Source organism: Myxine glutinosa, chromosome 6, assembly GCF_964187855.1.
Source record: "Myxine glutinosa chromosome 6, kmMyxGlut1.1, whole genome shotgun sequence".
Taxonomy (NCBI): domain Eukaryota; kingdom Metazoa; phylum Chordata; class Myxini; order Myxiniformes; family Myxinidae; genus Myxine; species Myxine glutinosa.
This window is the reverse complement of record NC_136266.1, coordinates 89,647,512-89,662,514: the sequence shown is the minus strand read 5'-3', so window position 1 is coordinate 89,662,514 and position 15,003 is coordinate 89,647,512.

Below are 15,003 nucleotides of genomic sequence, written 5' to 3'. Positions count from 1 at the left end.
CTTGTGATAGTGTTGAAAAACCACTTTTCGCACTTGTGTTAGTGTTGAAAAACCACTTTTCGCACTTGTGTTAGTGTTGAAAAACCACTTTTCGCACTTGTGTTGGTGCAGGAAACCACTTTTGCACTTGTATTAGAGTGGTAAAAACACTTTTTGCACTTGTGATAGTGTTGAAAAACCACTTTTCGCACTTGTGTTGGTGCAGGAAACCACTTTTGCACTTGTATTAGTGTGGAAAAAACCACTTTTCGCACTTCTGTTAGTGTTGAAAAACCACTTTTCGCACTTGTGTTAGTGTTGAAAAACCACTTTTCGCACTTGTGTTAGTGTTGAAAAACCACTTTTCGCACTAGTGTTGGTGCAGGAAACCACTTTTGCACTTGTATTAGTGTGGAAAAAACACTTTTTGCACCTGTGATATTGTTGAAAAACCACTTTTCGCACTTGTGTTAGTGATTAAAAAACACTTTTCGCACTTGTGTTGGTGCAGGAAACCACTTTTGCACTTGTATTAGTGTGGAAAAACCACTTTTCGCACTTGTGTTAGTGTTGAAAAACCACTTTTCGCACTTGTGTTAGTGTTGAAAAACTACTTTTCGCACTTGTGTTGGTGCAGGAAGCCACTTTTGCACTTTTATTAGTGGAAAAAACACTTTTAGCACTTGTGTTAGTGTTGAAAAACCACTTTTCGCACTTGTGTTGGTGCAGGAAACCACTTTTGCACTTGTATTAGTGTGGAAAAAACACTTTTTACACTTGTGATAGTGTTGAAAAACCACTTTTCGCACTGGTGTTGGTGAAGGAAACCACTTTTCGCACTTGTGTTAGTGTTGAAAAACCACTTTTCGCACTTGTGTTAGTGAAGGAAACCACTTTTCGCACTTGTGTTAATGTTGAAAACCCACTTTTCGCACTTGTGTTAGTGTTGAAAATCCACTTTTCGCACTTGTGTTGGTGCAGGAAACCACTTTTGCACTTGTATTAGTGTGGAAAAACCACTTTTCGCACTTGTGTTGGTGCAGGAAACCACTTTTGCACTTGTATTAGTGTGGAAAAAACACTTTTTGCACTTGTGATAGTGTTGAAAAACCACTTTTCGCACTTGTGTTAGTGCAGGAAACCACTTATGCACTTGTATTAGTGTGGAAAAAACACTTTTTGCACTTGTGATAGTGTTGAAAAACCACTTTTCACACTTGTGTTATGGTTGAAAATCCACTTTTCCCACTTGTGTTGGTGCAGGAAACAACTTTTGCACTTGTATTAGTGTGGAAAAAACACTTTTTGCACTTGTGATAGTGTTGAAAAACCACTTTTCGCATTTGTGTTAGTGTTGAAAAACCACTTTTTGCACTTGTGAAAGTGTTGAAAAACCACTTTTCGCACTTGTGTTAGTGTTGAAAAACCACTTTTCGCACTTGTGTTGGTGCAGGAAACCACTTCTGCACTTGTATTAGTGTGGAAAAACCACTTTTCGCACTTGTGTTAGTGTTGAAAAACCACTTTTCGCACTTGTGTTAGTGTTGAAAAACCACTTTTCGCACTTGTGTTGGTGCAGGAAACCACTTTTGCACTTGTATTAGTGTGGAAAAAACACTTTTTGCACTTGTGATAGTGTTGAAAAACCACTTTTCGCACTTGTGTTAGTGTTGAAAAACCACTTTTCGCACTTGTGTTAGTGTTGAAAAACCACTTTTCGCACTTGTGTTGGTGCAGGAAACCACTTTTGCACTTGTATTAGAGTGGTAAAAACACTTTTTGCACTTGTGATAGTGTTGAAAAACCACTTTTCGCACTTGTGTTGGTGCAGGAAACCACTTTTGCACTTGTATTAGTGTGGAAAAAACCACTTTTCGCACTTCTGTTAGTGTTGAAAAACCACTTTTCGCACTTGTGTTAGTGTTGAAAAACCACTTTTCGCACTTGTGTTAGTGTTGAAAAACCACTTTTCGCACTAGTGTTGGTGCAGGAAACCACTTTTGCACTTGTATTAGTGTGGAAAAAACACTTTTTGCACCTGTGATATTGTTGAAAAACCACTTTTCGCACTTGTGTTAGTGATTAAAAAACACTTTTCGCACTTGTGTTGGTGCAGGAAACCACTTTTGCACTTGTATTAGTGTGGAAAAACCACTTTTCGCACTTGTGTTAGTGTTGAAAAACCACTTTTCGCACTTGTGTTAGTGTTGAAAAACCACTTTTCGCACTTGTGTTGGTGCAGGAAACCACTTTTGCACTTGTATTAGTGTGGAAAAAACACTTTTCGCACTTGTGTTAGTGTTGAAAAACCACTTTTCGCACTTGTGTTAGTGTTGAAAAACCACTTTTCGCACTTGTGTTGGTGCAGGAAACCACTTTTGCACTTGTATTAGTGTGGAAAAAACACTTTTTGCACTTGTGATAGTGTTGAAAAACCACTTTTCGCACTTGTGTTAGTGTTGAAAAACCAGTTTTCGCACTTGTGTTGGTGCAGGAAACCACTTTTGCACTTGTATTAGTGTGGAAAAACCACTTTTCGCACTTGTGTTAGTGTTGAAAAACCACATTTCGCACTTGTGTTAGTGTTGAAAAACCACTTTTCGCACTTGTGTTGGTGCAGGAAACCACTTTTGCACATGTATTAGTGTGGAAAAACCACTTTTCGCACTTGTGTTAGTGTTGAAAAACCACTTTTCCCACTTGTGTTAGTGTTGAAAATCCACTTTTCCCACTTGTGTTGGTGCAGGAAACAACTTTTGCACTTGTATTAGTGTGGAAAAACCACTTTTCGCACTTGTGTTAGTGTTGAAAAACCACTTTTTGCACTTGTGAAAGTGTTGAAAAACCACTTTTCGCATTTGTGTTAGTGTTGAAAAACCACTTTTCGCACTTGTGTTGGTGCAGGAAACCACTTTTGCACTTGTATTAGTGTGGAAAAACCACTTTTTGCACTTGTGTTAGTGTTGAAAAACCACTTTTCGCACTTGTGTTAGTGTTGAAAAACCACTTTTCGCACTTGTGTTGGTGCAGGAAACCACTTTTGCACTTGTATTAGTGTGGAAAAACCACTTTTTGCACTTGTGTTAGTGTTGAAAAACCACTTTTCGCACTTGTGTTAGTGTTGAAAAACCACTTTTCGCACTTGTGTTGGTGCAGGAAACCACTTTTGCACTTGTATTAGTGTGGAAAAAACACTTTTTGCACTTGTGATAGTGTTGAAAAACCACTTTTTGCACTTGTTAGTGTTGAAAAACCACTTTTCGCACTTGTGTTAGTGTTGAAAAACCACTTTTCGCACTTGTGTTGTGTGCAGGAAACCACTTTTGCACTTGTATTAGCGTGGAAAAAACACTTTTTGCACTTGTGATAGTGTTGAAAACCACTTTTCGCACTTGTGTTGGTGCAGGAAACCACTTTTGCACTTGTATTAGTGTGGAAAAAACCACTTTTCGCACTTGTGTTAGTGTTGAAAAACCACTTTTCGCACTTGTGTTAGTGTTGAAAAACCAGTTTTCGCACTAGTGTTGGTGCAGGAAACCACTTTTGCACTTGTATTAGTGTGGAAAAAACACTTTTTGCACCTGTGATAGTGTTGAAAAACCACTTTTCGCACTTGTGTTAGTGTTGAAAAACCACTTTTCGCACTTGTGTTGGTGCAGGAAACCACTTTTGCACTTGTATTAGTGTGGAAAAATCACTTTTCGCACTTGTGTTAGTGTTGAAAAACCACTTTTCGCACTTGTGTTGGTGCAGGAAACCACTTTTGCACTTGTATTAGTGTGGAAAAACCACTTTTCGCACTTGTGTTAGTGTTGAAAAACCACTTTTCGCACTTGTGTTGGTGCAGGAAACCACTTTTGCACTTGTATTAGTGTGGAAAAAACACTTTTTACTATTGTGATAGTGTTGAAAAACCACTTTTCGCACTGGTGTTGGTGAAGGAAACCACTTTTCGCACTTGTGTTAGCGTTGAAAAACCACTTTTCGCACTTGTGTTAGTGAAGGAAACCACTTTTCGCACTTGTGTTAATGTTGAAAACCCACTTTTCGCACTTGTGTTAGTGTTGAAAATCCACTTTTCGCACTTGTGTTGGTGCAGGAAACCACTTTTGCACTTGTATTAGTGTGGAAAAACCACTTTTCGCACTTGTGTTGGTGCAGGAAACCACTTTTGCACTTGTATTAGTGTGGAAAAAACACTTTTTGCACTTGTGATAGTGTTGAAAAACCACTTTTCGCACTTGTGTTAGTGCAGGAAACCACTTATGCACTTGTATTAGTGTGGAAAAAACACTTTTTGCACTTGTGATAGTGTTGAAAAACCACTTTTCACACTTGTGTTATGGTTGAAAATCCACTTTTCCCACTTGTGTTGGTGCAGGAAACAACTTTTGCACTTGTATTAGTGTGGAAAAAACACTTTTTGCACTTGTGATAGTGTTGAAAAACCACTTTTCGCACTTGTGTTAGTGTTGAAAAACCACTTTTTGCACTTGTGAAAGTGTTGAAAAACCACTTTTCGCACTTGTGTTAGTGTTGAAAAACCACTTTTCGCACTTGTATTGGTGCAGGAAACCACTTTTGCACTTGTATTAGTGTGGAAAAACCACTTTTCGCACTTGTGTTAGTGTTGAAAAACCACTTTTCGCACTTGTGTTAGTGTTGAAAAACCACTTTTCGCACTTGTGTTGGTGCAGGAAACCACTTTTGCACTTGTATTAGTGTGGAAAAAACACTTTTTGCACTTGTGATAGTGTTGAAAAACCACTTTTCGCACTTGTGTTAGTGTTGAAAAACCACTTTTCGCACTTGTGTTAGTGTTGAAAAACCACTTTTCGCACTTGTGTTGGTGCAGGAAACCACTTTTGCACTTGTATTAGAGTGGTAAAAACACTTTTTGCACTTGTGATAGTGTTGAAAAACCACTTTTCGCACTTGTGTTGGTGCAGGAAACCACTTTTGCACTTGTATTAGTGTGGAAAAAACCACTTTTCGCACTTCTGTTAGTGTTGAAAAACCACTTTTCGCACTTGTGTTAGTGTTGAAAAACCACTTTTCGCACTTGTGTTAGTGTTGAAACACCACTTTTCGCACTAGTGTTGGTGCAGGAAACCACTTTTGCACTTGTATTAGTGTGGAAAAAACACTTTTTGCACCTGTGATATTGTTGAAAAACCACTTTTCGCACTTGTGTTAGTGTTGAAAAACCACTTTTCGCACTTGTGTTGGTGCAGGAAACCACTTTTGCACTTGTATTAGAGTGGTAAAAACACTTTTTGCACTTGTGATAGTGTTGAAAAACCACTTTTCGCACTTGTGTTGGTGCAGGAAACCACTTTTGCACTTGTATTAGTGTGGAAAAAACCACTTTTCGCACTTCTGTTAGTGTTGAAAAACCACTTTTCGCACTTGTGTTAGTGTTGAAAAACCACTTTTCGCACTTGTGTTAGTGTTGAAAAACCACTTTTCGCACTAGTGTTGGTGCAGGAAACCACTTTTGCACTTGTATTAGTGTGGAAAAAACACTTTTTGCACCTGTGATATTGTTGAAAAACCACTTTTCGCACTTGTGTTAGTGATTAAAAAACACTTTTCGCACTTGTGTTGGTGCAGGAAACCACTTTTGCACTTGTATTAGTGTGGAAAAACCACTTTTCGCACTTGTGTTAGTGTTGAAAAACCACTTTTCGCACTTGTGTTAGTGTTGAAAAACCACTTTTCGCACTTGTGTTGGTGCAGGAAACCACTTTTGCACTTGTATTAGTGTGGAAAAAACACTTTTCGCACTTGTGTTAGTGTTGAAAAACCACTTTTCGCACTTGTGTTAGTGTTGAAAAACCACTTTTCGCACTTGTGTTGGTGCAGGAAACCACTTTTGCACTTGTATTAGTGTGGAAAAAACACTTTTTGCACTTGTGATAGTGTTGAAAAACCACTTTTCGCACTTGTGTTAGTGTTGAAAAACCAGTTTTCGCACTTGTGTTGGTGCAGGAAACCACTTTTGCACTTGTATTAGTGTGGAAAAACCACTTTTCGCACTTGTGTTAGTGTTGAAAAACCACATTTCGCACTTGTGTTAGTGTTGAAAAACCACTTTTCGCACTTGTGTTGGTGCAGGAAACCACTTTTGCACATGTATTAGTGTGGAAAAACCACTTTTCGCACTTGTGTTAGTGTTGAAAAACCACTTTTCCCACTTGTGTTAGTGTTGAAAATCCACTTTTCCCACTTGTGTTGGTGCAGGAAACAACTTTTGCACTTGTATTAGTGTGGAAAAACCACTTTTCGCACTTGTGTTAGTGTTGAAAAACCACTTTTTGCACTTGTGAAAGTGTTGAAAAACCACTTTTCGCATTTGTGTTAGTGTTGAAAAACCACTTTTCGCACTTGTGTTGGTGCAGGAAACCACTTTTGCACTTGTATTAGTGTGGAAAAACCACTTTTTGCACTTGTGTTAGTGTTGAAAAACCACTTTTCGCACTTGTGTTAGTGTTGAAAAACCACTTTTCGCACTTGTGTTGGTGCAGGAAACCACTTTTGCACTTGTATTAGTGTGGAAAAACCACTTTTTGCACTTGTGTTAGTGTTGAAAAACCACTTTTCGCACTTGTGTTAGTGTTGAAAAACCACTTTTCGCACTTGTGTTGGTGCAGGAAACCACTTTTGCACTTGTATTAGTGTGGAAAAAACACTTTTTGCACTTGTGATAGTGTTGAAAAACCACTTTTTGCACTTGTTAGTGTTGAAAAACCACTTTTCGCACTTGTGTTAGTGTTGAAAAACCACTTTTCGCACTTGTGTTGTGTGCAGGAAACCACTTTTGCACTTGTATTAGCGTGGAAAAAACACTTTTTGCACTTGTGATAGTGTTGAAAACCACTTTTCGCACTTGTGTTGGTGCAGGAAACCACTTTTGCACTTGTATTAGTGTGGAAAAAACCACTTTTCGCACTTGTGTTAGTGTTGAAAAACCACTTTTCGCACTTGTGTTAGTGTTGAAAAACCAGTTTTCGCACTAGTGTTGGTGCAGGAAACCACTTTTGCACTTGTATTAGTGTGGAAAAAACACTTTTTGCACCTGTGATAGTGTTGAAAAACCACTTTTCGCACTTGTGTTAGTGTTGAAAAACCACTTTTCGCACTTGTGTTGGTGCAGGAAACCACTTTTGCACTTGTATTAGTGTGGAAAAATCACTTTTCGCACTTGTGTTAGTGTTGAAAAACCACTTTTCGCACTTGTGTTGGTGCAGGAAACCACTTTTGCACTTGTATTAGTGTGGAAAAACCACTTTTCGCACTTGTGTTAGTGTTGAAAAACCACTTTTCGCACTTGTGTTGGTGCAGGAAACCACTTTTGCACTTGTATTAGTGTGGAAAAAACACTTTTTACTATTGTGATAGTGTTGAAAAACCACTTTTCGCACTGGTGTTGGTGAAGGAAACCACTTTTCGCACTTGTGTTAGCGTTGAAAAACCACTTTTCGCACTTGTGTTAGTGAAGGAAACCACTTTTCGCACTTGTGTTAATGTTGAAAACCCACTTTTCGCACTTGTGTTAGTGTTGAAAATCCACTTTTCGCACTTGTGTTGGTGCAGGAAACCACTTTTGCACTTGTATTAGTGTGGAAAAACCACTTTTCGCACTTGTGTTGGTGCAGGAAACCACTTTTGCACTTGTATTAGTGTGGAAAAAACACTTTTTGCACTTGTGATAGTGTTGAAAAACCACTTTTCGCACTTGTGTTAGTGCAGGAAACCACTTATGCACTTGTATTAGTGTGGAAAAAACACTTTTTGCACTTGTGATAGTGTTGAAAAACCACTTTTCACACTTGTGTTATGGTTGAAAATCCACTTTTCCCACTTGTGTTGGTGCAGGAAACAACTTTTGCACTTGTATTAGTGTGGAAAAAACACTTTTTGCACTTGTGATAGTGTTGAAAAACCACTTTTCGCACTTGTGTTAGTGTTGAAAAACCACTTTTTGCACTTGTGAAAGTGTTGAAAAACCACTTTTCGCACTTGTGTTAGTGTTGAAAAACCACTTTTCGCACTTGTATTGGTGCAGGAAACCACTTTTGCACTTGTATTAGTGTGGAAAAACCACTTTTCGCACTTGTGTTAGTGTTGAAAAACCACTTTTCGCACTTGTGTTAGTGTTGAAAAACCACTTTTCGCACTTGTGTTGGTGCAGGAAACCACTTTTGCACTTGTATTAGTGTGGAAAAAACACTTTTTGCACTTGTGATAGTGTTGAAAAACCACTTTTCGCACTTGTGTTAGTGTTGAAAAACCACTTTTCGCACTTGTGTTAGTGTTGAAAAACCACTTTTCGCACTTGTGTTGGTGCAGGAAACCACTTTTGCACTTGTATTAGAGTGGTAAAAACACTTTTTGCACTTGTGATAGTGTTGAAAACCACTTTTCGCACTTGTGTTGGTGCAGGAAACCACTTTTGCACTTGTATTAGTGTGGAAAAAACCACTTTTCGCACTTCTGTTAGTGTTGAAAAACCACTTTTCGCACTTGTGTTAGTGTTGAAAAACCACTTTTCGCACTTGTGTTAGTGTTGAAACACCACTTTTCGCACTAGTGTTGGTGCAGGAAACCACTTTTGCACTTGTATTAGTGTGGAAAAAACACTTTTTGCACCTGTGATATTGTTGAAAAACCACTTTTCGCACTTGTGTTAGTGTTGAAAAACCACTTTTCGCACTTGTGTTGGTGCAGGAAACCACTTTTGCACTTGTATTAGTGTGGAAAAAACACTTTTTGCACCTGTGATAGTGTTGAAAAACCACTTTTCGCACTTGTGTTAGTGATTAAAAACCACTTTTCGCACTTGTGTTGGTGCAGGAAACCACTTTTGCACTTGTATTAGTGTGGAAAAACCACTTTTCGCACTTGTGTTAGTGTTGAAAAACCACTTTTCGCACTTGTGTTAGTGTTGAAAAACCACTTTTCGCACTTGTGTTGGTGCAGGAAACCACTTTTGCACTTGTATTAGTGTGGAAAAAACACTTTTTGCACTTGTGATAGTGTTGAAAAACCACTTTTCGCACTTGTGTTAGTGTTGAAAAACCAGTTTTCGCACTTGTGTTGGTGCAGGAAACCACTTTTGCACTTGTATTAGTGTGGAAAAACCACTTTTCGCACTTGTGTTAGTGTTGAAAAACCACATTTCGCACTTGTGTTAGTGTTGAAAAACCACTTTTCGCACTTGTGTTGGTGCAGGAAACCACTTTTGCACATGTATTAGTGTGGAAAAACCACTTTTCGCACTTGTGTTAGTGTTGAAAAACCACTTTTCGCACTTGTGTTAGTGTTGAAAATCCACTTTTCCCACTTGTGTTGGTGCAGGAAACAACTTTTGCACTTGTATTAGTGTGGAAAAACCACTTTTCGCACTTGTGTTAGTGTTGAAAAACCACTTTTTGCACTTGTGAAAGTGTTGAAAAACCACTTTTCGCATTTGTATTAGTGTTGAAAAACCACTTTTCGCACTTGTGTTGGTGCAGGAAACCACTTTTGCACTTGTATTAGTGTGGAAAAACCACTTTTTGCACTTGTGTTAGTGTTGAAAAACCACTTTTCGCACTTGTGTTAGTGTTGAAAAACCACTTTTCGCACTTGTGTTGGTGCAGGAAACCACTTTTGCACTTGTATTAGTGTGGAAAAAACACTTTTTGCACTTGTGATAGTGTTGAAAAACCACTTTTTGCACTTGTGTTAGTGTTGAAAAACCACTTTTCGCACTTGTGTTAGTGTTGAAAAACCACTTTTCGCACTTGTGTTGTGTGCAGGAAACCACTTTTGCACTTGTATTAGCGTGGAAAAAACACTTTTCGCACTTGTGTTAGTGTTGAAAAACCACTTTTCGCACTTGTGTTGGTGCAGGAAACCACTTTTGCACTTGTATTAGTGTGGAAAAACCACTTTTCGCACTTGTGTTAGTGTTGAAAAACCACGTTTCGCACTTGTGTTAGTGTTGAAAAACCAGTTTTCGCACTAGTGTTGGTGCAGGTAACCACTTTTGCATTTGTATTAGTGTGGAAAAACCACTTTTCGCACTTGTGTTAGTGTTGAAAAACCACTTTTCGCACTTGTGTTAGTGTTGAAAAACCACTTTTCACACTTGTGTTGGTGCAGGAAACCACTTTTGCACTTGTATTAGTGTGGAAAAATCACTTTTCGCACTTGTGTTAGTGTTGAAAAACCACTTTTCGCACTTGTGTTGGTGCAGGAAACCACTTTTGCACTTGTATTAGTGTGGAAAAACCACTTTTCGCACTTGTGTTAGTGTTGAAAAACCACTTTTCGCACTTGTGTTGGTGCAGGAAACCACTTTTGCACTTGTATTAGTGTGGAAAAAACACTTTTTGCACCTGTGATAGTGTTGAAAAACCACTTTTCGCACTTGTGTTAGTGTTGAAAAACCACTTTTCGCACTTGTGTTGGTGCAGGAAACCACTTTTGCACTTGTATTAGTGTGGAAAAACCACTTTTCGCACTTGTGTTAGTGTTGAAAAACCACTTTTCGCACTTGTGTTGGTGCAGGAAACCACTTTTTCACTTGAATTAGTGTGGAAAAAACACTTTTCGCACTTGTGTTAGTGTTGAAAAACCACTTTTCGCACTTGTGTTAGTGTTGAAAAACCACTTTTTGCACTTGCGTTGGTGCAGGAAACCACTTTTGCACTTGTATTAGTGTGGAAAAAACACTTTTTGCACTTGTGATAGTGTTGAAAAACCACTTTTCGCACTTGTGTTAGTGTTGAAAAACTACTTTTCGCACTTGTGTTGGTGCAGGAAGCCACTTTTGCACTTTTATTAGTGGAAAAAACACTTTTAGCACTTGTGTTAGTGTTGAAAAACCACTTTTCGCACTTGTGTTGGTGCAGGAAACCACTTTTGCACTTGTATTAGTGTGGAAAAAACACTTTTTACACTTGTGATAGTGTTGAAAAACCACTTTTCGCACTGGTGTTGGTGAAGGAAACCACTTTTCGCACTTGTGTTAGTGTTGAAAAACCACTTTTCGCACTTGTGTTAGTGAAGGAAACCACTTTTCGCACTTGTGTTAATGTTGAAAACCCACTTTTCGCACTTGTGTTAGTGTTGAAAATCCACTTTTCGCACTTGTGTTGGTGCAGGAAACCACTTTTGCACTTGTATTAGTGTGGAAAAACCACTTTTCGCACTTGTGTTGGTGCAGGAAACCACTTTTGCACTTGTATTAGTGTGGAAAAAACACTTTTTGCACTTGTGATAGTGTTGAAAAACCACTTTTCGCACTTGTGTTAGTGCAGGAAACCACTTATGCACTTGTATTAGTGTGGAAAAAACACTTTTTGCACTTGTGATAGTGTTGAAAAACCACTTTTCACACTTGTGTTATGGTTGAAAATCCACTTTTCCCACTTGTGTTGGTGCAGGAAACAACTTTTGCACTTGTATTAGTGTGGAAAAAACACTTTTTGCACTTGTGATAGTGTTGAAAAACCACTTTTCGCATTTGTGTTAGTGTTGAAAAACCACTTTTTGCACTTGTGAAAGTGTTGAAAAACCACTTTTCGCACTTGTGTTAGTGTTGAAAAACCACTTTTCGCACTTGTGTTGGTGCAGGAAACCACTTCTGCACTTGTATTAGTGTGGAAAAACCACTTTTCGCACTTGTGTTAGTGTTGAAAAACCACTTTTCGCACTTGTGTTAGTGTTGAAAAACCACTTTTCGCACTTGTGTTGGTGCAGGAAACCACTTTTGCACTTGTATTAGTGTGGAAAAAACACTTTTTGCACTTGTGATAGTGTTGAAAAACCACTTTTCGCACTTGTGTTAGTGTTGAAAAACCACTTTTCGCACTTGTGTTAGTGTTGAAAAACCACTTTTCGCACTTGTGTTGGTGCAGGAAACCACTTTTGCACTTGTATTAGAGTGGTAAAAACACTTTTTGCACTTGTGATAGTGTTGAAAAACCACTTTTCGCACTTGTGTTGGTGCAGGAAACCACTTTTGCACTTGTATTAGTGTGGAAAAAACCACTTTTCGCACTTCTGTTAGTGTTGAAAAACCACTTTTCGCACTTGTGTTAGTGTTGAAAAACCACTTTTCGCACTTGTGTTAGTGTTGAAAAACCACTTTTCGCACTAGTGTTGGTGCAGGAAACCACTTTTGCACTTGTATTAGTGTGGAAAAAACACTTTTTGCACCTGTGATATTGTTGAAAAACCACTTTTCGCACTTGTGTTAGTGATTAAAAAACACTTTTCGCACTTGTGTTGGTGCAGGAAACCACTTTTGCACTTGTATTAGTGTGGAAAAACCACTTTTCGCACTTGTGTTAGTGTTGAAAAACCACTTTTCGCACTTGTGTTAGTGTTGAAAAACCACTTTTCGCACTTGTGTTGGTGCAGGAAACCACTTTTGCACTTGTATTAGTGTGGAAAAAACACTTTTCGCACTTGTGTTAGTGTTGAAAAACCACTTTTCGCACTTGTGTTAGTGTTGAAAAACCACTTTTCGCACTTGTGTTGGTGCAGGAAACCACTTTTGCACTTGTATTAGTGTGGAAAAAACACTTTTTGCACTTGTGATAGTGTTGAAAAACCACTTTTCGCACTTGTGTTAGTGTTGAAAAACCAGTTTTCGCACTTGTGTTGGTGCAGGAAACCACTTTTGCACTTGTATTAGTGTGGAAAAACCACTTTTCGCACTTGTGTTAGTGTTGAAAAACCACATTTCGCACTTGTGTTAGTGTTGAAAAACCACTTTTCGCACTTGTGTTGGTGCAGGAAACCACTTTTGCACATGTATTAGTGTGGAAAAACCACTTTTCGCACTTGTGTTAGTGTTGAAAAACCACTTTTCCCACTTGTGTTAGTGTTGAAAATCCACTTTTCCCACTTGTGTTGGTGCAGGAAACAACTTTTGCACTTGTATTAGTGTGGAAAAACCACTTTTCGCACTTGTGTTAGTGTTGAAAAACCACTTTTTGCACTTGTGAAAGTGTTGAAAAACCACTTTTCGCATTTGTGTTAGTGTTGAAAAACCACTTTTCGCACTTGTGTTGGTGCAGGAAACCACTTTTGCACTTGTATTAGTGTGGAAAAACCACTTTTTGCACTTGTGTTAGTGTTGAAAAACCACTTTTCGCACTTGTGTTAGTGTTGAAAAACCACTTTTCGCACTTGTGTTGGTGCAGGAAACCACTTTTGCACTTGTATTAGTGTGGAAAAACCACTTTTTGCACTTGTGTTAGTGTTGAAAAACCACTTTTCGCACTTGTGTTAGTGTTGAAAAACCACTTTTCGCACTTGTGTTGGTGCAGGAAACCACTTTTGCACTTGTATTAGTGTGGAAAAAACACTTTTTGCACTTGTGATAGTGTTGAAAAACCACTTTTTGCACTTGTTAGTGTTGAAAAAACCACTTTTCGCACTTGTGTTAGTGTTGAAAAACCACTTTTCGCACTTGTGTTGTATGCAGGAAACCACTTTTGCACTTGTATTAGCGTGGAAAAAACACTTTTTGCACTTGTGATAGTGTTGAAAACCACTTTTCGCACTTGTGTTGGTGCAGGAAACCACTTTTGCACTTGTATTAGTGTGGAAAAAACCACTTTTCGCACTTGTGTTAGTGTTGAAAAACCACTTTTCGCACTTGTGTTAGTGTTGAAAAACCAGTTTTCGCACTAGTGTTGGTGCAGGAAACCACTTTTGCACTTGTATTAGTGTGGAAAAAACACTTTTTGCACCTGTGATAGTGTTGAAAAACCACTTTTCGCACTTGTGTTAGTGTTGAAAAACCACTTTTCGCACTTGTGTTGGTGCAGGAAACCACTTTTGCACTTGTATTAGTGTGGAAAAAAACACTTTTTTGCACCTGTGATAGTGTTGAAAAACCACTTTTCGCACTTGTGTTAGTGTTGAAAAAACACTTTTCGCACTTGTGTTGGTGCAGGAAACCACTTTTGCACTTGTATTAGTGTGGAAAAAACCACTTTTCGCACTTGTGTTAGTGTTGAAAAACCACTTTTCGCACTTGTGTTAGTGTTGAAAAACCACTTTTCGCACTTGTGTTGGTGCAGGAAACCACTTTTGCAATAGTATTAGTGTGGAAAAAACACTTTTCGCACTTGTGTTAGTGTTGAAAAACCACTTTTCGCACTTGTGTTAGTGTTGAAAAACCACTTTTCGCACTTGTGTTGGTGCAGGAAACCACTTTTGCACTTGTATTAGTGTGGAAAAAAACACTTTTTGCACTTGTGATAGTGTTGAAAAACCACTTTTCGCACTTGTGTTAGTGTTGAAAAACCAGTTTTCGCACTAGTGTTGGTGCAGGAAACCACTTTTGCATTTGTATTAGTGTGGCAAAACCACTTTTCGCACTTGTGTTAGTGTTGAAAAACCACTTTTCGCACTTGTGTTAGTGTTGAAAAACCACTTTTCACACTTGTGTTGGTGCAGGAAACCACTTTTGCACTTGTATTAGTGTGGAAAAACCACTTTTCCCACTTGTGTTAGTGTTGAAAAACCACTTTTCGCACTTGTGTTAGTGTTGAAAAACCACTTTTCGCACTTGTGTTAGTGTTGAAAAACCACTTTTTGCACTTGTGTTGGTGCAGGAAACCACTTTTGCACTTGTATTAGTGTGGAAAAAACACCTTTTGCACTTGTGATAGTGTTGAAAAACCACTTTTCGCACTTGTGTTAGTGTTGAAAAACCAGTTTTCGCACTTGTGTTGGTGCAGGAAACCACTTTTGCACTTGTATTAGTGTGGAAAAAACAATTTTTGCACTTGTGTTAGTGTTTAAAAACCACTTTTCGCACTTGTGTTAGTGTTGAAAAACCACTTTTCGCACTTGTGTTAGTGTTGAAAAACCACTTTTCGCACTTGTGTTGGTGCAGGAAACCACTTTTGCACTTGTATTAGTGTGGAAAAACCACTTTTCGCACTTGTGTTAGTGTTGAAAAACCACTTTTCGCACTTGTGTTAGTGTTGAAAATCCACTTTTCCCACTTGT